General features: G+C 46.0%; 1 protein-coding gene across 1 annotated transcript in view; it reads left to right on the top strand.

The window, feature by feature from the left end:
• ZSWIM6 (zinc finger SWIM-type containing 6) overlaps positions 1–22821 on the top strand; it is a 108380-nt gene that overhangs the window by 46183 nt on the left and 39376 nt on the right. The gene's annotated exons all lie outside the window — the stretch shown is intronic.

Here is a 22821-nt window from a genome sequence, read left to right on the forward strand (position 1 = left end):
GAGCATACTCCATGTGCTGGGGGTACTAATGTGAGTCAAAGGGCGATGGAGCTGAGGCTTTTGTACCAGATCACATTTTTGAGGACAGTGTCTATTTTGTATATCACCCTCATAGCTGCAGTATTTACCATATTGACCCAGTTGGAAACATGCAGGGGTCTTCTAGCCATCTATTTCATGGCCAGAGCCTTGTGGTAAAAGAACCAAGCTTTCCTGGAAAGTAGGGCTGTGGAGTTGGTAAGCCAAACCTCCAACTCAGACTCTACCAAAATGGGCTCCTTCTCCACAACTGTAACTCCACATCCCTGCCAGGGGCCAAACCTGACTCCTCAGTTTCCATGACACTGACTCCACCAACATGGGCTTCGACTCCACAGCCCTGCTGGAAAGAGTGCCCTTGCAGCACAGTCCAGGGGTGTATCCTCAATGAGGATAGCTATGGCCTCCAAAAGTCTGCGATAAGGGAGGGCATTGACCTTGGGTGTATAAAATCTGCCACCTCTTCCCCATGCCTATGGCAGGCTGCAGTGGTGGATAGACCTATGTTATATAACCTGCTCGGTAGCATTTATGGATCATACGCATTTTATCTAGCTTGTTAATTGCAATAATGGTAAAACCTATTGTGGGGAGGTCAAGGCTTCACTCCAATGAACAGGTAACGATTTTTAACAAACAGAGAAATGGTCTAAAGCAGGGATGGGGGGATTGCAGGGGCCTAGATGTGACTGTTGTGGAGGTCTGAACCAATGGGCTAAAATTGATTGTTGTATTAATGGGGTTGTCGACTAGTAGGACAAACACTGTCTCAATCTGAATGTTTGACCCTGGTACAATAAAACCTTCTACTCCAGGGCTGTTGCTGTTCCAGCAGTGTCGGCATGCTTGTTACCAGGCCTCCCATGAGGTGGTTGTGTCACACGGTCCCCACTTCACCATCCCCCACATTCGGACAAAGTGAACATGAAGTCAGAGCATCGCTGATGAGAATCTGGCCCTGATTGGGCTCAGGCATCGTGTGACATGACAACCTTATGATTCCTGGAATTACAAGGGCTGACCCACCAGCACTGGAGCGGAGTACAACTGTTTTTAACTGAGGCAAACCTGATTGAGAAGGGGTTGTAATAGTAGTGGACACCCCCTTTAATAGCATAATTCTGATTCATGTTAATGAAGTGCTTATTGTAATCAGGAGCAGCTAATCGGAACCAGACACCTTCCTGCTTATAAATCCTCTTGCTGTTGGACGGTTCCAGCTCTCTATACACACTTGCTACTCCTGCTCCAGTTACACCGTCACTCTCATCCTGTCTTTGCGTCTGCTGTGTTGAGCCTCGGCGTGCACACTGCACTGGTGCCATCATCGCGTCTGAGTCTGTTGCACAGGCTGAATGGTGGAAAATATCCTAATATTCATAGGCTGTGCCTGTCCTCAGGATGCAGATAAGGGTCGGCTGTGGCAAAATGTGATGGTTTATACCACACCAGGGCAATCATTGTGCCTTCTCATGATATGATTGATGTCAAGCAATAGCAGATCCGTGACGTTAACTTGTGGTGGTGGGAGACCGGAGCTACTACATCTGACCACCTCTTCGTCATTCAATCGGTGGAAGCTGGAACCAGTCTGCATGTGACGGCAGAGACTGGTCACTGGTTTTCTCCAGATGGTCTTGGGGGATGTCAGAAGCCCTTTCCTAATGTATGAGCAGCTTCGGTTCCTGCAGTGCGCGGCCCTCTGGTGACGAGGAGCAAGAAGTATTCTGCCTTCAGCTTCGGATGTGACTAGAGAATGACAATGTCATTGATGCTCTTACCTGTTACATAACTACAATTCCCAGCATGCCCTGACACCCACAAGCCTATCCCTAGTGACCAGTCCCGTTAGTGCTCATGTTTTCCTGTCATCCCCGGTGGTAACTCCTTGGGTATACAGCTTTGCTCTGTTTCCCTACAGGCCCAGCAGTCCATTACTACGTGTGTGTATTGCGCTCTGTAGACGCCTCTATAGTACTAGGGGTATAAGGCGAGTTCACACCAGGCCTCCATCTTGCTGCATTGTCCTGAGCAGCTGGCTCTGTACAGGTGAGCGGACATTAGGAGACCATAAAGCGAGATTAGTGTGCAGCAGAACAATGCTCCCATTCACACCGTGCATTTTCAGAATGACACACAGGGGTTTTCACCCTCCACACCTTGAGACAAGATTCTTTTTTGCAGGCATGTGGGAGTTTCTGTGTCGGTGCTCACAGCGATGTTCTGTGATGAAATATTAGGGTATTTTTCCCTAAAATATCTATTAAATATCCTTTTTTTTTTTTAAGGGGGTTGTGTTACAAGGTACACTTATTTCTTGTCTGATTGTTGAGCATACGTTTCCATTTCCATCAGACCATTGAAGGGAGCGATGTGACAATGTCAGGGAAACTTGAAGGGAAGGTGCCACCAGTTTTCTTGTATTTAGTTTTTTTGTGAAATTAAGCTTAAAATAGTAATTAAAATGTATTAATGCAATGTTTGCACTGTTTGCAAACATTTCTATATGAAAAATATTATATATTTTTCTACAAATATACATATTTACCACTAGGGGGAGCATTTTCCGTTTTAGACCTCAAGCAGCTATAGTAAGATTTAGCAGCTCTGCCCCAGGGATATTAGACCACCCAAAAGGGGAGGGAAATGGTGGTCAGCAGTTACTGCCCCAAATTTGCTGCTAACAGTAAGAATGAAGAGCAGCATCACAGGGCAGCACCATTTTGTGTGTGACTGCCCTGTGACCTGCTATCACCAGCAGTTACTGCATCAGAGGCACAGCTTGTTTACAGAGGAGCAGAACACAGTGGACCCAGCAGCATTTTTTGTGAATAACATTCTTGCCATCCCCCACCTTAATCCCTGTCCTGTCAGCTGCCCTGCTCTCTCTCTCCAGGTGTCACCTCCCTCTCTGCAGGCTGTGAGTGCAGCTTACTGGAGATCACAGGGACTGTGTGTGAGGGGGAGGCGGAGACACAGCAGGAGAAGCACCCAGGGCAGCATGTGAGGAGCAGAGGATGTGTGCCTGCTTGGAGTACAGAGGAGCAGTGAGGGCTTCTTCTGTCCTGTCAGCTGCCCTGCTCTCTCTCTCCAGGTGTCACCTCCCTCTCTGCAGGCTGTGAGTGCAGCTTACCAGAGATCACAGGGACTGTGTGTGAGGGGGAGGTGGAGACACAGCAGGAGAAGCACACAGGGCAGCTTGTGGGGAGAAGAGGACTTGCCTGCTTGGAGCAGTGAGGGCTTCTTCTGTCCTAGATAGAGAGCACAGGGCTATTATATTAAAATGGCAGCTAGTCACACCTACAGCAGTGAGTGTGCAGCCCACAGAGGCGTGCCCAGCTCACTGCTAATGCTGCTGCAATGTTACAGATAGGGTCCGCGCCGGTCTATTATCTCCTATGTCCATGGGGTGCCGTAATCTGACACTGATAGGGCCCTGCTACTGCTGCAAAACCAAGATGTCAGCCCCCAGTGCCTTCTTTAAACTCATATAACACATGAAATCTGTTTCACATGCATTTCAAACTTGCTTATAGCAGCATGTTATGCTACATTACAGTGATTTATTAATGACCTACAAACGCGGTACCTTCCCTTTAAGACCCCCTTTCTGGTTATCGGTGGGGTCCCAGTTATTACTCCCCTTCTGCGGCTAGATGATGAATAGAATTGGTAGGAAAACTGCTAGCTGGATTGCCATCTTTTTCAGGGAAAGCTGGGTGATTCCCACATTGGCCTTAGGCTTCATCCAGACTGCCATAACGCCAGAGCATTGTGGGATCTGTATTCCGACCATGGCGTTTATGCCCCCAACCTACAGAATCCTGGGGATCTGTGATACTCCTAGTTCTCATCTATATCTGACTCGGTCAGGCCAGGACTTGCGCCTGCAGTACAGAGGCTAAAATGAGCCAACTTTATGACTGCCGGATCAAGTCCTTGCACAGGATGTCTGACTGCACAACCACATAAGACTTGGGGTATGTTCACACAGGGCACTTTTGCTGCGTTCTTTTTTGCTGAGTTTTTGTATGCAAATTTTCAGCTGATTTTTTTTTTTTTTTTACAGTACCAGCAAAGTCTGAGATTTCAGAAATCTCATGCACCCACAATGGTTTTTTGTGTGATCAGTATTTTGTGCTTTGCTGCGTTTTTTGGACATGGAGCATGTCACTTTCAGCTTTTTTTGCTGCGTTTTTTCAGCATTTTTCACCCATTGACTTAATGGGTGTTGAAAAAACGCAGGTATCATTATTTGCTGCGTTTTTGCTGCTGAGAATTCAATGACATTAGCATGGACAAAGAAAAAAAAAACACCGCAAAAAAAAACGCACCAAATACGCAACAAAAAACCGCACCTAGGTAAGTTCACACAAGGCGTTTTTGCTGCTTTTTTTTTTCTGCAGCAAAACCTGATCTTCTTGACAGGAAAGAAGTGGTGTCAAAAACGTATATTTAGGTGTGTTTTTGGTGCGTTTTTTTTTTTTTCTTTGTCCATGCTAATGTCCATGGATTTTCAGCAGCAAATAATGATACCTGCGTTTTTGCTGCGTTTTTTTTTTTTTTTCAACACCCATTCAAGTCAATGGGTGAAAAAATGCAGCAAAAACGCTGAAAGAAGTGACATGCCCTATGTCCAAAAAAAAAACGCAGCAAAGCACAAAATACTGATCACACAAAAACCCATTGTGTGTGCATGAGATTGCTGAAATCTCATAGGCTTTGATGGTACTGTAAAAAGCAGCTGAAAATTAGCATAAAAAAGCCACAGCAAAAACGCTCTGTGTGAACTTACCCTAAACCTGCGTTTTTGACGCAGCTTCTTTCCTGCCAAGAATCAGGTTTTACGGCAGTAAAAAAAAAGCAAAAACGTCCTGTGTGAACTTACCCTAAATTGGTCAAATCCGATGATGCTTCTTTGAACAAGGTAGACTTCCCATTCAGGAATCTCGGAAAAGTTGTATTAGAAGGAAATTGTCAGCAGGTTTTTGACATTTAATTTGTTAGTCATATAGTATAGGAGAAGAGACCCTGATTCCAGGGATGTGTCACTTGCTTTAGTAGCATGGTGTAGTTACATTGTTTTTTCATCAGATTATCACTGCAGGACTAGTTGTCACGTGCCAGGCAGTCCAGCTGATCTATCTGTGTAACATGGCACCCCCAACGCGGATTGGCAGCTTTCTGCCTATGCACAGCGTACATCGGAAGCTGCCAATCAGTGGTGTGAGCAGGGTTACACAGAGCTCAGCATTCTGAGCTTTGCTGCAGTAAGTGATACATTGCAGTAATTGGGGTCTGCTGCTCTCAAATTATATGGCACAAGCCTGCTGACAAATAGTCTTGGCAAATATTCTTGTGCAAAGTAAAATGTCCGCTATCGTTTATTACTTTCTCCTCAAAAATTATTGGGTGGTGCATGTACACTTGAATAAAAGCAAAGAATCTTCTTTTTGCATTGAAATCAAGACTTTGAGTGCGGCTGTTTTTTCTTGTATATTCAAAGTAAAATGCAGACGAGAATAATTTCTGACGCTGTGTAAATGGGAATTGCTGTGCTTTTATGGTTAGAAGTACATGCAGGAGACAGGGGACCCCAGGTTTTTGGAAGCAGTTGAATTGTGTCAGGCCTTAAAGGTGCATGTCAGTGGGAACCATGGGAGGTCCAAGCAATGGGATCCCAATCGATCACCTGAGCGGGGCCCTTTTATTCTGGATGTAGTGGCAGTGTGCATGCACGACTGCTGCTCCAGTGGTCCGCTATGGTACGACTGGAGAAAGTGAAACATAGGACCCCCTTAATCTAGACATGATTGCCTATCCTGTGGACGTGTGATGACTTGTTCCTCTCGGCTTGTCCCTCTACGGTCCCCACTAGATATTCCAATTATTCACCCAGAATCCTTCATCAGTGTTGACCGAGCCATATGCAGATTGCCCATTAGTCGTTCAGTCCGGTCACAAAGATTTGGTTTGCCGCCCAGTGTTACTGAATATGTATGACCTTTTAATAAAGGCTCTTCTTCTTCCTACTTCCAGGCAAAAAAAAAAAAAATAACCATGGCCGACTTCTTATCAAATAATGATGATGTTGCATATTGGATTAAAGTTGATTGAAGTAAAAATTACAACTAAAATCATCATTCGTTGGATAAAAGCTTAAGGTTATGTGCACACGTTGCAGATTTCCTGCGGATCCGCAGCGTTTTTTTCCGCGCTGAAACGCTGCAGATCCGCAAGTGATTTCCAGTACAATGTAAAGCAATGGCAAAAAAAAAAAAATACTGTGCTAATGGTGCAGAAAAATCCACACGGAAAACGCAGCAGATTCAAAAAAGGAGCGTGTCCATTCTTTTTGCAGATCTGTGTTTTTGCACCCATTCCATAATAGAAATCCGCAGGGGTAAAAAAAAAAAGGAAGAAATTCGCACAAAAATCTGACCTGCGTTTTCTGCCAAGACATGCAGAGTCTGCACAGAACATTCCACAGTCATATCTGCAACGTGTGCACATAGCCAAAGACTAAGCAATCATTGGGGTAAAAGCTTCCATTTCTACCAACTATAGATATGGGGCTTTTAGGCATCTGGTTTGTCACATCCTATATTAAAAGCGGCCATTACACTGCCTTGTGCCTGATGGATAGCGTGCAGCCCGTGTTTTGGGTTCTAAATCCCTCATTTAGATGGCGATGTCTTCAGGGAATACAGCTGGGCAGTCTCTTAGGGTACCGTCACACAGTGGCACTTTGATCGCTAGGACGGCACGATCCGTGACGTTCCAGCGATATCGTTACGATCTCGCTGTGTCTGACGCGCTACTGCGATCAGGGACCCTGCTGAGAATCGTATGTCGTAGCAGATTGTCTGAAACTTTATTTCGTCGCTGGATCTCCCGCTGTCATCGCTGGATCGGCGTGTGTGACGCCGATTCAGCGCTGTCTTCACTGGTAACCAGGGTAAACATCGGGTTACTAAGGGCAGGGCCGCGCTTAGTAACCCGATGTTTACCCTGGTTACCAGTGTAAACGTAAAAAAAACAAACATTACATACTTACCTTCAGCTGTCTGTCCCCGGCGCTCTGCTTCTCTGCACTCCTCCTGCATCCTGTGTCAGCGCCGGCCAGCCGGAAAGCAGAGCGGTGACGTCACCGCTCTGCTTTCCGGCTGACCGGCGCTGACAGTGCAGAGGAAATCACAGCGCCGGAGGACAGACACGGAATGTAAGTATGTACCGTAATATTTGTTTTTTTACGTTTACGCTGGTAACCAGGGTAAACATCGGGTTACTAAGCGCGGCCCTGCGCTTAGTAACCCGATGTTTACCCTGGTTACCAGGGGACTTTGGGATCGTTGGTCGCTGGAGAGCTGTCTGTGTGACAGCTCTCCAGCGACGCTGCAGCGATCGACATCATTGTCGTATCGCTGCAGCGTCGTTTCAGTGTGACGGTACCCTTAGCCACTGAGACCCCATGTGCCCGCACCCTATGGCCTGATGCCCCACATTCATTCCTGCCTGACCCTAGGCCTTGAAACTTTAAAAGGGCCGAGGCTCCAACATTTGTTTGTTTTTCACACACCTTTTCTTAATGGAGGCTACAGCCAAGTGCAATCTTATCAGGGCCATAAAAGCAAAGGTTCACTCAGTGAGTAGACAAATACACATTATTCTAAAGCGTGACCTCAGGAAGCCTTCCCGGGCCCACATCCCAGCTGGAACGCATGCAATGGGAGGTTTGCCTTGGTCCATTGTGGCAGGTCTGCGCCTTCGGCCCCTTTCACACATCAGTTTTTTGCCATCAGTCGCAATCCGTCGAATTATGAAAAAAAACGGATCCGTCGCAGATTGTGAAAAACTGATGCGACGGATCGCTTTTTTCGCTGGATCCGACTAGCTGATCCGGCTAATTGGATTCTAAAAAAAGCGGAGCATGCTCAGTTTAAAAAAAATGGAATCTGTCATTTGATGGATCCGACCCCATAGGCTTCTATTCTAGCAAACGCTGTCCGGATGCATCGCTGTCCATATTTTTTGACGGAAACAAAAAAAAGGTTACTTTGTCCGTTGTCTCCGGCCAATGGCCAGTTTTCGACGGATATGGCGAACGATGGAGGCCATCCGTCACAATCTGTCACTAATACAAGTATATGAGAAAAAAATGGATTCAGCGGCATCAATCGCTGGATCTGTTTTTTTTTTTTTTTTTTTTTTAATTCGACGGATTGCGACCGACGGCAAGAAACTGATGTGTGAAAGGGGCCTTCTCGGTGACTTCACATCCACTTCTGATTTTTATTTATTTAGTTTTTGTTTTTTTTCCCAAGTGGTAATGATCATTGCGCACAGCTATTCTTCTGGGACCTAGATTCCTGAAACGTGTGCTGCTTTCTATAGCTCAGACCTATTCCATAGCGTATGCCTGGGCAAACTGTGATCCGCCGACCGTAGCAGCCGAAGGGCTGAAACGCTGGCCCACAAGCCGCACCATGCCACCGTCCACTGTTGCCACTATCCGCATCATCTGGGTGCAGACAGCAGTGAATACATTAGTAGAGGACAGCACCGCCGGCTCCATCTTCCACCAGTTCCATCTTCCACCAGTTGGCGTGTGAGACAGCAGACGCGATAACGTCATTTCATCTCTTCAGCTGGGCACTGCGGAGAGTCAGCCGCCTCTCTCCGATGCACTATGTAGAAGCTCATACTGTATATGGGAGGCTATGTGAAGGTTCATACTGTATATGGGAGGCTACGTGGGTGCTCATTGTATATAGGGTGCTATGTAGAAGCTCATACTGTATATGGGAGGATATGTGGGTGCTCATTGTATATACAGGAGGCTATGAAGGCTCATACTGTATATGGGAGGCTACGTGGGTGCGCATTGTATATAGGGTGCTATGTAGAAGCTCATACTGTATATGGGAGGCTATGTGGGGGCTCATTGTATATAGGAGGCTGTGGAGGAGGCAATATGAAGGCTGATACTGTATATAGGAGGCTATGTGAAGGCTCATACTGTATATGGGAGACTACGTGGGTGCTCATTGTGTATATAGGAGGCTATGTGAAGGTTCATACTGTATATGGGAGGCTATATGGGTGCTCATTGTATATAGGGTGCTATGTAGAAGCTCATACTGTATATGGGAGGCTATGTGGGGGCTCATTGTATATAGGGTGCTATGTGAAGGCTCATACTGTATATAGGAGGCGATGGGAAGGCTCATACTGTGTATAGGAGGCTGTAGAGGCTCTTATTGTATAGAGGCTACAGTGGGGGTTCATACTGTATGTAGAGGCTCTTACTATATGCGGGAGGCTATGGCGGCTCATCCTGTATATAGGAGGCTATTTGAAGGCTTATGCTGTATATAGGAGGCTATTTGAAGGCTTATGCTGTATATAGGAGGCTATATAGAGGCTCTTACATATAGGAGGCTGATACTGTATATAGAGGGCTATGTAGAGGGCCTTACTGTATATATAGGGCTATGTGGAGTCTCATACTCTATATAGGGAAGCTATGTGAGGTTGATGCTTTATATAAGAAGCTATGTTGGGCTCACACTGTATATGGGGTGGCTATGTGGGGCTTGTACTGTAAAGGGGCTCTGTGGGGCCTCATACTGTATAAACGGGCTATGTAGGGTTGATGCTGTATATAAGAATTGGGGGGCTCTATCTAGGGGGCTATGTGCGGATTGTACTGTATATAGTTGTCTATATGAGGCTTGTACTGTACATAGGGGGCTTTTTGTGGCTCTCGTACTGTAGGGGGCTATGTAGGGTTCATTCTGCATATAAGAAGCTCTGTGGGATTCACTGTATATAAGGGGCTATGTGGGGCTCGCACTGTGTATGTATGTGTGGGCTTGTACAGTGTATATAGGGTATGTCTGCATACTTAATTCTGCGCATTATTAAGTGATACAATTAATATAAAATTTAATATTGAGCAGAATTAATATCAGCCTATGGTCTTGACCCTCCACATTATACATTTGTTTGTAATCATGTACATTCACGGTCCAAAGTCTGGGCACATAAATGGTAGGGCTGCGGCCATTGTTAGTGGGGTCTTCCTAGGGTCACCTATGTAAGTTCTAAGCAATATATGTACATCTGACTGGTTAGGTCTTTTTTACCACAATTTTGGTTTCCAAAAGCAGCCAGGTTCCTGTGCTATAGAGAATAGCGGCCATCCTGCTGACAGTATGCGCCCCCTACTGGGCATATTTACATGCACAAAAGAATCGTGAAAAAAAGAGATTAAATAGGGACTTCTATTAATAAAAAGAAAGGGGAAAAAGAACCATGTGCTTTCTCCTTTTTAGAAAAAAAAAAATCACCGTACTCCAAAGCGATTGCATTGGTGAATCTAGACGTTTGCATCATCCGAGATTGGGTATAAAGGGGTCGTGAAAAATGGTTATGAAGCGTCCACAGGCGGAGTGGCTGCCGCAATCTCTGTGATACTAGTCTATATCATATTCATGGTTTTAAGTGACCTGCGTTTCTGCTTTTATTGGCGGTAACACTGATGTGGGGTGTATTTGTGTGAATGTACGGTATATATATATTTTTTTCTTGTTGTCTTGACCTGTCACCAGGTCAAATGTCTTGTTAATTCCCCCTGCTGTTGCCTACTAGGTGAAGATCATTAAAATTTGTACCAAACGCTACAGATCTTCAATCATACGGCGCTTTTAAAAGAAAAATACCCTGGAATAATCAGGGGAGCAATGGGAATAAAATAAGAGCAAACCTGGCCACTGTGACATGTCCTCTGTAACGGTGATGTGTTTTTAATGATTTTTCCAGCTTTTTCACACAAGTGGGAGGGAAAACTTATCAACAGTATGTTCCATTTTTTAAAAGTTTGTTGTAGAGGTTTTCAGATAAAATCCACTTAAGGCGTAAAAATCGGAGGTGTTTTTATTACGGTGATATTTTAATATGTTTTTTTTCATCATTTATTGCGGATGTGACCCACTCAGGGGTACAGTGGGAATAACAGGGCAAAACCTGTCTGCTCTTCACTTGGTGACTTGTTCTCTTTTAAAGAGATCCTGTCATTGAGTTTTTATACCTGAAACGAATGGCATGAACATAAAAGTGCATAAATTCGGATTAGATCCTCGCCTTTCTTGTAGAGATTCGTTTTGTCGTTTTTAGAGAAATCCGTAGTTGAACTTTGTAGGCTAAAAAGCTGCAAGTGCTATGGGCGGGGCTGAGTGTGCAGCTCTCCTGCCTGGTCCCCGTCCTCGGCCTCCTGTCTGTCTGACATGGCGGAGCTGTAATCCGCCACCTGGAAAATATTACACATTTTATTCAAAATTGAACAGTGAACAGGTATTTTTGTTGGAATCGCCTACAAATGATGAGTATCAGTAAGGACTTAACTGTCTGAAACACGGAAGATTTCACTATGTCCTGGAATTCTTGCTTTATCTATTATTATTATTATTTACTTTTTAATGAAGTTTTGAATAAAATGTTAGAATTTTTGTAATATTTTCATTGGTGCCCAATTACAGCTTTCTATTTTTCCTATTGACTACTTAAGGCCGGCGTCCTCAAAGATCCGAGCACCATCAGTCTTTCTATTTACAAGTGTTTCGTCTTGTATTGTAGTGAGCCGGTGCGTGGTTTTGTTTTTTTTTCTTTCTTTTTTTAATGACTGACGTATCACTGAAACATGAGTTACCTATTAATTGGACAGGGGGCAGGAGAGCTGCTAGTGCAGACCCCACCCACTGCACTTGCAGCTTCTTTGCATACAATTTCAGTTATGAATTTTTCTAAAACGAATTTCTCCATGGAAGGTAAGGATTTACTCAGCACGACTATATACATGCCATTCTTTTGGGGTATAAAATCTCAATGACTGGTTCTCTTTAAAGGAAATCTGTCAGCAGGTTTTTGCTATGTAATCTAAGGGCAGAGACACAGATTTCTGGAATGTGTCACTTATTGGTCTCTGTTCTGCTTTTTCCATACAATGAATGTTTTATCACCAGGAAATTATCACTGCCTGGACTACTGCGCTTGTGAGCCCTGGTCTGTCCACACCCCCTCCTGTGATAAGCAGCTCACTGTCAATAGACCGTGTACACGGAGAGCCTGGTGGGGGCGGGGACAGATTGTATCACAGCGGCTGCACCCAGACACATCCCTGGAATCTCTCAGATGAAGAAGCAAAAACTTGCTGGCAGATTCCCTTTAAGTTTGTGAGGAATCTGCATAAAAAGGACCATTCACTTTTCTTTTTTTTTTTTCGTCTCCTCTTGTAAAATGGTAAATCAGAAGGACATTCTTCACTTCTGATCGGTGGGTGCCCTCTGGGTCCCTCCTGCACCTGAGAATGAAGCTGCTTCTGTTCTTCCCTGTTCGGACCCCCACAGTGATAAAGTGGTTGCATATCCGAGTGATCTGCCATCACCATACAGGATGGGGGGACGACAATCCTTCTAAGTGATCCCTGTGCAGGTGCACTGATTTCTTTAGATTTACTCTAGTATACCCATTGCGCTCATATTATGGTGGATTATTTTCCACACCCAGGCTGTGTACTTTACATTCACCGATGAATGAGGGGGAGCTAATAAGTCTGGAAGAATGTCCTGACAACAAGAGGAGCTGCTTGTTTGGCTGAACAGTCGCTCTTTGTTAGGAACATGGCTCCAGGCCTGTGAGCTCAGCGCTCAGGTATGTGATGAGAGCGCAGTAGGCACAGGTGTGTGGTAGAAGCGCCACTAAACCATGTAGCCAGCCCCAGTAATCCACCGGAGCGCGGCCGGCCCGGACGTGGTCTCCTCACACAACAGATCTCACACAACAGATCTCCAGCAAGTTTGTTTCTGATTGCAGTAACCGACAGGTTTACTATGCGAGCATACATTGTACCAGACCCGCTGCTGTTTACTGATACTGTCCAGCCCGCTGCTGTTTACTGATCTGTCCAGCCCGCTGCTGTTTACTGATCTGTCCAGCCCGCTGCTGTTTACTGATCTGTCCAGCCCGCTGCTGTTTACTGATCTGTCCATCCCGCTGCTGTTTACTGATCTGTCCAGCCCGCTGCTGTTTATTGATACTGTCCAGCCCGCTGCTGTTTACTGATCTGTCCAGCCCGCTGCTGTTTACTGATCTGTCCATCCCGCTGCTGATTACTGATCTCTCCAGCTGACAGCTCCTTTTCTTTGTAGATTTCTCAACACTACCAATGTCGGCAAAAATGGTGGAGTAGAGAAGTTTTCTGCTCGGTCTGTGACCTGCTTGTTAAATTACTTACTGCTCTTGATGTTGCCTCTGCCGGTGCTCCTCAGAATAGATCATCTATGTGGAGCTTTAGAATGGCCACAAAATGACTACGAAAGTAACGGTCCGCTCACCCAGACTGGGGGCACGATATGGCCGCCGATCAGTAACCTTTTACCAAATGGCGGCGGACCGAAGGAAAGGGCACCCACTGAGCGATCTGCAGAAGATCGCTCCGCCTTGATTCTCGGCAGTGCCATTTCTGTTGATGATTCGCCGCCTAGAACGATTATCTTTTATGCTGCTTGAAAGCTCATTTCACCTGATTTTGAATGAGCATTTTTCTTGTTAATTGGGTGATTGTTAACACTGTAAACAAGTCATGTCTGTGTGAAGTGAGCAGCAATCGCCAGCCTGCTTCTTGTGAGGAGTCACACAGCACATACTTGTCACACGTTCTGCTACTGTCATAGTAAAGCCTTATTCAGACGTCTTATTCACTTACACGGAAATCCCAGTGCTTCACTCCTCCTCCCATGGTCCAACGCTGAATTTCCGATTCAGCTCCTGTTGTCTGTTATGGTCTTCAGCGATGATGTCCCTTCTGTAGAGCAGCAAAGAACTGGTAAGATCGGCCGCTCTATAGAGTGCAAATAACCCCCATCTATGGTCACGCACCAAATAACCCCCCATCTATGGTCAGGCACCAAATAACCCCCCATCTATGGTCACGCACCAATTAACACCCCATCTATGGTCACGCACCAAATAACCCCCCATCTATGGTCAGGCACCAAATAACCCCCCATCTATGGTCACCCACCAAATAACCCCCCATCTATGGTCACCCACCAAATAACCCCCCGTCTATGGTCACGCACCAATTAACCCCCCATCTATGGTCACGCACCAATTAACCCCCCATCTATGGTCACGCACCAATTAACCCCCCATCTATGGTCACGCACCAAATAACCCCCCGTCTATGGTCACCCACCAAATAACCCCCCGTCTATGGTCACGCACCAAATAACCCCCCATCTATGGTCACGCACCAAATAACCCCCCATCTATGGTCACGCACCAAATAACCCCCCGTCTATGGTCACGCACCAAATAACCCCCCGTCTATGGTCACGCACCAAATAACCCCCCATCTATGGTCACGCTGCAAATAACCCCCCATCTATGGTCACGCTGCAAATAACCCCCCATCTATGGTCACGCACCAAATAACCCCCCATCTATGGTCACGCACCAAATAACCCCCCATCTATGGTCACCCACCAAATAACCCCCCGTCTATGGTCACGCACCAAATAACCCCCCGTCTATGGTCACGCACCAAATAACCCCCCATCTATGGTCACGCACCAAATAACCCCCCATCTATGGTCACGCACCAAATAACCCCCCATCTATGGTCACGCACCAAATAACCCCCCATCTATGGTCAGGCACCAAATAACCCCCCGTCTATGGTCACGCACCAAATAACCCCCCGTCTATGGTCACGCACCAATTAACCCCCCGTCTATGGTCAGGCACCAAATAACCCCCCGTCTATGGTCACGCACCAAATAACCCCCCGTCTATGGTCACGCACCAAATAACCCCCCATCTATGGTCACCCACCAAATAACCCCCCATCTAACTTCTCTCGATAGTAGTAAATTGAGAGATATTTTTGTGAGTAACCCTTTAAGTTATAATCTGTAGCACAGAGGAAAATGTACGGATTGTTGGGGTCAGACCGTGTGGACCTCCAATGATGCAGATCTTGGGGCTCTGCAGATCCCGATGTTGCACATAGCGGAGCTACATCTGCTCAACCCTCCGCCGTTCATGATAGCCCTGCTCAGTTTCCACAGCCCCGGTCTCTGGTATCTTAGGGGGTCCAAGCGCTCAGACCCTCAACGATCAGTACTTTATCCTATATCCTCAGGATGGGAAATAACCTAAGTATTTTGGGGATAACCCTGTAATTATGACAGTGTTGATGTAGGGAGTAAATGTTTGCAGCAAGAGTATCTGGGGGCCTTCAGGGCTAATTTGGGTGGGTTCCTGGGTTCCATAGTGATTATTGATGGGCCTTTGTAAGAACCTTTTATACCTGGCAGCAGCTGGTTAAATTGTAGCATAAATGTGTAAGTGCTCAGAGCCTATGTGGGTCAAACAGTGGGAGGGTGTTGTACATTCCTATAATAATTGAATGGCAAATCTTGTCCGGAAAACAAATGATTTTTCGCCAGCCGCCTGCGCCGTGCGGGAAGATCAGATCCCCAGTTATGAAACATTTAGGAATCTGTGCAAGATGATATTAGAAACATACGCTGACAACAGCTGCCTCATCCAGCAGAGCCGAGCTTTCCTCCTGTGTGCTATCTGCAACCTTTAGAAGAGGAGTCGGGAAGGAGTCCCGTCATCTGGACCCGGTATAGAAGATGAATCGCTGAGAGCACCAGGAGTAGTGCGTCTCAGGGCTCCGTGTTTGTACAACCCTGCGAGGGGCCGTCTGTAGGCCATCATATTCCCCACCTTCCACATCGCTCAGTCTTGGTAGTAAAAGAAAATGTCATTTACTGCATCAGAAATACAATTGTAAAGCTAATCCGAAAACTGTTGTGATTTAAACTTATTTTATCTCTAGATGGTGGCCCGATTCTAACGCATCAGGTATTCTAGAATATGCATGTCCACGTAGTATATTGCACAGCCCACGTAGTATATTGCCCAGCCACGTAGTATATTGCCCAGCCACATAGTATATTGCGTAGTATACTGCCCAGCCACGTAGTATATTGCCCAGCCGCATAGTATATTGCGTAGTATACTGCCCAGCCACGTAGTATATTGCCCAGTGACGTAGTATATTGCCCAACCACGCAGTTTATTGCCCAGCCACGTAGTATATTGCGTAGTATACTGCCCAGTCACGTAGTATATTGCCCAACCACGCAGTTTATTGCCCAGCCACATAGTATATTGCGTAGTATACTGCCCAACCACGCAGTATATTGCCCAGCCACGTAGTATATTGCGTAGTATACTGCCCAGTCACGTAGTATATGGCCCAGCCACGTAGTATATTGCCCAACCACGCAGTTTATTGCCCAGCCACGCTGTATATTGCCCAGCCACGTAGTATACTGCCCAGTCACATAGTATATTGCCCAGCCACGTAGTATATTGCCCAGCCACGCAGTATATTGCCCAGCCACGTAGTATATTGCGTAGTATACTGCCCAGTCACATAGAATATTGCCCAGCCACGTAGTATACTGCCCAGCCACGTAGTATATTGCCCAGCCACGTAGTATATTGCGTAGTATACTGCCCAGTCACGTAGTATATGGCCCAGCCACGTTGTATATTGCGTAGTATACTGCCCAGTCACATAGTATATTGCCCAGCCACGTAGTATACTGCCCAGTCACGTAGTATATTGCCCAGCCACGCAGTATATTGCCCAGCCACGTAGTATATTGCGTAGTATACTGCCCAGTCACGTAGTATATGGCCCAGCCACGTAGTATATTGCCCAACCACGCAGTTTATTGCCCAGCCACGCTGTATATTGCCCAGCCACGTAGTATATTGCGTAGTATACTGCCCAGTCACATAGTATATTGCCCAGCCACGTAGTATATTGCCCAGCCACCTAGTATATTGCCCAGCCACGTAGTATTTTGCGTAGTATATTGCCCAACTACGTAGTATATTTCCCAGCCACATGCCCAGCAGCATGGTGGCTTAGTGGCTAGATGGTGGCCCGATTCTAACGCATCGGGTATTCTAGAATATGCATGCCCACGTAGTATATGGCCCAGCCACGTAGTATATTGCCCAGCCACGTAGTATATTGCCCAGCCACGTAGTATATTGCCCAGCCACGTAGTATACTGCCCAGTCACGTAGTATATTGCCCAGCCACATAGTATATTGCGTAGTATATTGCCCAACCACGTAGTATATTTCCCAGCCACATGCCCAGCAGCACGGTGGTTCAGTGGTTAGCACAGCAGCCTTGCAGCGCTGGAGTCCTGGGTTCAAATCCCACAAGGACAACATCTGCAAAGAGTTTGTATGTTCTCTCCATGTTTGCGTGGGTTTCGTCCGGGTTCTCCGGTTTCCTCCCACATTCGAAAGACATACTGATAGGGAATTTAGATTGTGAGCCCCAACGGGGACAGCGATGATAATGTGTGCAAAACTGTAAAGCGCTGCGGAATATGTTATCGCTATATAAAAATAAAGATTATTATTATTATTATGCCCAGTCACATAGTATACAACACAGAGCCACATAGTATACTGCCCAGTCACGTAGTATGTACCATATCCCTGTTGAAAAAAAGAAATAAAATAAAATAGTTACATACTCACCTTCCGGAGCCCCCGGATCGAAGCGTCCAGTTACCGATGCTCCTCGCGCGCTCCGGTCTGAAGAGTGCATTGCGGTCTCGCGAGATGATGACGTAGCGGTCTCGCGAGACCGCACGTCATCATCTTGCGAGACCGCAATGCATGGAGTGGTCACCGGGGCATCGCGAGGAACATCGGTAACCGGCCTCTTCGATCCAGAGGCTCCGGAAGGTGAGTATGTAACTATTTTTTTTTTTTATTATTATTTTTAACATTAGATCTTTTTTACTATTCATGCTGCATAGGCAGCATGAATAGTAAAAAGTTGGTCACACAGGGTTAATAGCAGCATTAACCGAGTGTGTTACACCGCGGTCAACGCTGCCATTAACCCTGTGTGAGCGCTGACTGGAGGGGAGTACGGAGCGGGCACTAACTGCGGGGAGGAAGGAGCGGCCATTTTTCTGCCGGACTGTGGCCGTCGCTGATTGGTCGCGACAGCCATGACAGGCAGCTGGGGAGACCAATCAGAGACTTGGATTCCATGACAGACAGAGGCCTCGACCAATGAATATCCGTGACAGAAAGAAGGACAGACAGATGGAAGTGAACCTTAGACAATTATATATATAGATTTTGTTCCCTCAGCTCCTATCCAAATCTATGTGTTTCCATAGAAACTTATTTTGTTTAGTTTTATTATTCTGTCTTTTTTGCTTTCTAGCGGTCTTCTAAATTTTATTCACTGACATTTAATATTTCTATGTCTGAACTAGAGTTGTGGTCTGTTACAGTGGAGCCTCAAGCGTCTGCACTGGTGTATATGCAGTGTAGTGTATATGGGGACACGGAGCTTAGTAGTAGTGTATATGGGGACACGGAGCTTAGTACTAGTGTATATGGGGACGTGGAGCTTAGTACTAGTGTATATGGGGGACACAGAGCTTAGTAGTAGTGTATATGGGGGACATGGAGCTTAGTAGTAGTGTATATGGGGACGTGGAGCTTAGTACTAGTGTATATGGGGGACACAGAGCTTAGTAGTAGTGTATATGGGGGACACAGAGCTTAGTAGTAGTGTATATGGGGGACATGGAGCTTAGTAGTAGTGTATATGGGGACACGGAGCTTAGTACTAGTGTATATGGGGACGTGGAGCTTAGTACTAGTGTATATGGGGGACACAGAGCTTAGTAGTAGTGTATATGGGGGACATGGAGCTTAGTAGTAGTGTATATGGGGACGTGGAGCTTAGTACTAGTGTATATGGGGACATGGAGCTTAGTACTAGTGTATATGGGGACGTGGAGCTTAGTACTAGTGTATATGGGGGACACAGAGCTTAGTAGTAGTGTATATGGGGGACATGGAGCTTAGTAGTAGTGTATATGGGGACACAGAGCTTAGTAGTAGTGTATATGGGGACACGGAGCTTAGTAGTAGTGTATATGGGGGACACGGAGCTTAGTAGTAGTGTATATGGGGGACACGGAGCTTAGTAGTAGTGTATATGGGGGACACAGAGCTTAGTAGTAGTGTATATGGGGGACACAGAGCTTAGTAGTAGTGTATATGGGGGACATGGAGCTTAGTAGTAGTGTATATGGGGACATAGAGCTTAGTACTAGTGTATATGGGGGACGCAGAGCTTAGTAGTAGTGTATATGGGGGACACGGAGCTTAGTAGTAGTGTATATGGGGGACACAGAGCTTAGTAGTAGTGTATATGAGGGACACGGAGCTTAGTAGTGTATGTGGGGGACATGGAGCTTAGTAATAGTGTATGTGGGGGACATGGAGCTTAGTAGTAGTGTATATGGGGGACATGGAGCTTATTAGTAGTGTATATGGGGGACGTGGAGATTAGTAGTGTATGTGGGGGACATGGAGCTTAGTAGTAGTGTATATGGGGGACATGGAGCTTATTAGTAGTGTATATGGGGGACGTGGAGCTTAGTAGTGTATATGGGGGACACAGAGCTTAGTAGTAGTGTATATGGGGGAAACGGAGCTTATTAGTAGTGTATATGGGGACACAGAGCTTATTAGTAGTGTATATGAGGGACACGGAGCTTAGTAGTAGTGTATATGGGGACATGGAGCTTAGTAGTAGTGTATATGGGGGATGTGGAGCTTAGTAGTAGTGTATATGGGGACACGGAGCTTAGTAGTAGTAGTGTATATGGGGGACACAGAGCTTTGCAGTGGTGTATATGGGGGACGCAGAGTTTAGCAGTGGTCCATATGGGGGACACGGAGCTTATTAGTAGTGTATATGGGGACATGGAGCTTAGTAGTAGTATATATGGAGGACATAAAGCTTAGTAGTAGTGTATATGGGGGACACAGAGCTTAGTAGTAGTGTATATTGGGACGTGGAGCTTAGTCGTAGTGTATATGGGGACACGGAGCATAGTAGTAGTAGTAGTGTATATGGGGGACACAGAGCTTAGCAGTGGTGTATATGGGGGACGCAGAGTTTAGCAGTGGTGCATATGGGGGACACGGAGCTTAGTAGTAGTGTATATGGGGGACATGGAGCTTAGTAGTAGTAGTATATATGGAGGACATAGAGCTTAGTAGTGTATATGGGGGACATGGAGCTTAGTAGTATATAGGGAGGACATAGATCTTTGTACTAGTGTATATGGGGGACATGGAGCTTAGTAGTAGTAGTATATATGGAGGACATAGATCTTTGTACTAGTGTATATGGGGGACATGGAGCTTAGTAGTATATAGGGAGGACATAGATCTTTGTACTAGTGTATATGGGGGACATAGAGCTTAGTAATAGTAAATAGTCTCCATTGTAACATGTCAGAATATGTCCCCTTTGAGGTGAGACTTGGGAATGAGCAGCGTTGTCAGTGTGCTAAGGGAAGTGCATTTAGTGGGAGGACTCCTTGTAATCTTCCTCAGTATAGGGGGTAAATGTATGATTGTTGGGAGTTCGCCCACTAGCGCCCCCAGCAGTGCCGAGCATGGCGGCTGTGTGAATACAGTGGTGGTGCTCGCGTATCGTCACCACTCCTATCACTTCTGTTATGGCTCATATAGCAAGGGCAATACTGCTCCATTCACGCTGCTGAAAACTGGGATCACAAAGTTGCCCACGACGGTCCCATCTGTCGGCCATTGAGAGACATCCGTTTATTATGAATCCTGTGTATTTACTCTGTAAAGCCATGGCTGTAATGGAGCGGACATATAGATTACATTGACACCTTTGGTGAAAAAATCCAAATTGATTAAAGAAGAGCCGCAAATTGAAGTTATCTGGTAATGAGGTCGGTGCACAGGGGTGGGACAGTGCACGGGGTCTTCTCCTGCCCCTCTGCTTGCCTCTGGTGCTTGAATGACCGGTCACTGCAATCACAACATGCACCTTCTCCGCTCTGGTACCATTTTATTGAACACAAGCCGGGAAATCAATCTGTACATGTGCTGCACATAGAAATGGCGGTGTGAAATTTCACACAGGAGGCAGATCAGTGAAAAAGCAGTGACCTGTCAATCAAACACGGGAGGCGGGCGGAGGGGGAGTAGAAGCCCCGGTGCACGGTCCGGCCCCTGTGCACCAAAATCTCAGCACCTGAAAACTTAAATTGCTGAGTACAGTAGAACCACAAAGTGATGATAAAACCATGCAGATGGGTTCTCTTTAACCCCTTTATGACCTGGCAATTTTCCATTTTTTGCACATTTGTTTTTTTTCCTTCCCTTCCAAGAGCCATAACTTTTTTCTATTTTGCCCTCACTATAGCAGTACGAGGGCTTGTTTTTTGCAGGACAAGTTGCACTTTTGCCTGACACCAATGTACTGGAATAGTGTACTGGAAAACAGGGAAATAAATTCCAAGTTTAGTGAAACTGCAAAATAATAGAAGACTTACAGTGTTCGCTGTATGGTAAAACAGACCTGGCAGTAAGATTTTGCAGGTCGGTACAAGTATGCAGATACCAAGCAAGTAGTTTTTTATTTTTTTTTATTTTAGGTGGTTAAAAAAAATATTGGCTTACATAGCAATTTTCCAAGACCCGTAGCGTTTTCATTTTTCGGGATCTGGGGCTGGGCGAGGGCTTATTTTTTTTTATCTCCCTGAGTTTTAGTGTTTATTGACACCATTTTGGGGCAGATAGAATGATTTGATCGCCTGTTATTGCAATGTTGTGGCAGCCAAAAAACGTAATTCTGGCATTTGTACGTGTATTTTTTTATGTTTTATGTGCAGTGGGGCAAAAAGAACTTTTTTATTTTTCCATATTTTTAAAAAAAAATTTGCTGTTTTTTTCTTGTTCTCACTGACTAGTCCCCCTAGGATTTCCGACCTCTTGTGCTACACATAGCAGGGCTTGAGTAATGCAGAAATGCTGATCTCCTATGAACACCAGCCACGGGCCAGCGTTCACAGGAAATTCACACTGGCTAGCACGGGGGTCATGACAACCCATCGGCGGCCCACGATCATGCGACGGGTGCCGATGGGCGGGATTAATGAGGGGCTTCTGCCCAGCGCATGTTAAATCCCGATGCCAGTGACTGAGCTCAGGCTGGTTTTCCTGTCAAAGTACAGTGTGCCATGTCCGGACCGTCCGGGAGTCTCCTGACTTACTGAATAGTCTTACACATATGTAAGGCAAGGTTCTGGGCAGGAGATCCACGGGTGGTCTGGGCATATTGGACTGTGCTTATGTACTGATCATGGAGAACCCATAGCAAAAGCACTTGGCTTTGACACCCGCAAAACACACAGATCGCCTTTTGTGTCTGTGATGGGGATCCTGTGATTGTGAGCCCCATTGGGGTCAGGGACTGTACACAGGCCCACATACACGTTGATAGTAGCTGAACGCGCGGACAGGTTCGGCCCATGGTCTTTGTATAGGGGCGCCGGCTCACTGATAGTCGGGGGAGATGTCTATCAGGCATGTCTGATTTTGGACTGCCGATCATATTGCTCTGCCGATCATAAGGGTTGACTTGCGGCTTTCTCATAGAGAAGACGGGCACTCTGAACGATGGCTCCTGTGTATGGAGGAGTCGGGAGATGGCTGCCAGCCAATTCATCGTTCGTCCGACAGCCAGCTTCAGCGATGACCACCTGTTTGTACAATACTAACTTGTGTAATTTTGTATATAGGCATTTATTTCCA

The sequence above is a fragment of the Ranitomeya imitator genome, chromosome 1 (genome assembly GCF_032444005.1).
Source record: "Ranitomeya imitator isolate aRanImi1 chromosome 1, aRanImi1.pri, whole genome shotgun sequence".
Taxonomy (NCBI): Eukaryota; Metazoa; Chordata; class Amphibia; order Anura; family Dendrobatidae; genus Ranitomeya; species Ranitomeya imitator.